Consider the following 1,264-nt stretch of genomic DNA (forward strand, 5'->3'; position numbering starts at 1 on the left):
ACGTGATTTTTGACGATGCCGGCACATTTCTTCCACTACCACTGGCTTTCACTGTTGCCGACTGCCGGCATCCCATGACTATGTACCACGGTCTCACAAAATCACAAGCCTGGGAAGGATCAAAGCAGCAGAGACTTTTTTCCCAGAGTAGAATGGGGCAGCTTTGCCACGTGAAGTCATTAGTGTAGGATTCCTGCTCTCCAGCATCTCTTTGCAGGTGTGGGACCTTGCGACTCTGCTCCTTAGGGAATCAGACCAAGAAAAGGGCTGAAGTTTGGGATGCCAAGTCCCTGTTGTTGGGAAGGACCTGCCTCGCTCCTCAGGCAGATGGGATGTATGGGGTCAGGCTGGGGGGGCTGCCCTCTTGATGGTGGGGGGAGATAATGCAGGGAAGAGGTGTGCACGGCAGAGAATTCACCGTGAACAAGGACTTGCGCCTGTAGGAGCGGTGAAGCAGTTTGGGCTTGAAATGCACCTCGAGCCTTCCCTTGAAGAGGAACATCTTCCAGGAGGTGCCGCTGCCTAACCCCCCGTACACTTGGATCAAGGACTGACTCTTCGGCAGTGTCCATAGATCACGTCTGGACAGTCTCCTGGATGTATGGTTAGTTCTCCTTGAGGCTCGAACAGCCCGTGCTGTGTGTGATGGGTCACGTTATCTGCGCGCTGCGTCTGGCTGCGCCCCGCAGCCGTGCCCAGCGGTCTGGCAGCTGCGGCGGAGCATCGGTTTGGCGAAGGCCTCTATGGCCCTCCCAGAGATTTGTTCTTAGGTGAAGGTCTCTGATCGCTCGCTTCTCTCAAGGATGATGGAGGCAAGAGCGTGAGCTGGAGGTACAGCTCCACCGAGCCGCCGGTGCTGCCTCCGGGAGGAGAGCGGGGCGTCGGGCGCGTGGGTTTTTGTGACTGGGGCACTGGGCAAGCCTCGGTGTGTAGTTTTACCCCCTTTCCTCTCTCAGTTGCTGGGGGAGCATCTCTCTCGCTGCGTTGGGGCTGCAGTGGGAGGAGTGGTGGTGGAAACCTTTTACAAAGTGTTTTCTGCAGGCAAGTGTAGGGTGGTGTTTTTTTTTCCTCTCTTCATTGTTTTCCCAAGCTGAGCATGCAGATCTGCAAGTGGTCCGGCCCAGAATAAACTGGGTGAGATTTGTCAGTGAGTAGAAGGATTAAGGGGGAGGTAACAGACTGGCTCTGAGACACAAGTGCAAGCACTTCTGTGAGATCCTGCACGGTTTTTAGAGAGGACATCAGGCTCTCTGCTTGCAGGGGT

The sequence above is a fragment of the Eurypyga helias genome, unplaced genomic scaffold, assembly GCF_000690775.1.
Source record: "Eurypyga helias isolate BGI_N326 unplaced genomic scaffold, ASM69077v1 scaffold31447, whole genome shotgun sequence".
NCBI classification, from domain to species: Eukaryota; Metazoa; Chordata; class Aves; order Eurypygiformes; family Eurypygidae; genus Eurypyga; species Eurypyga helias.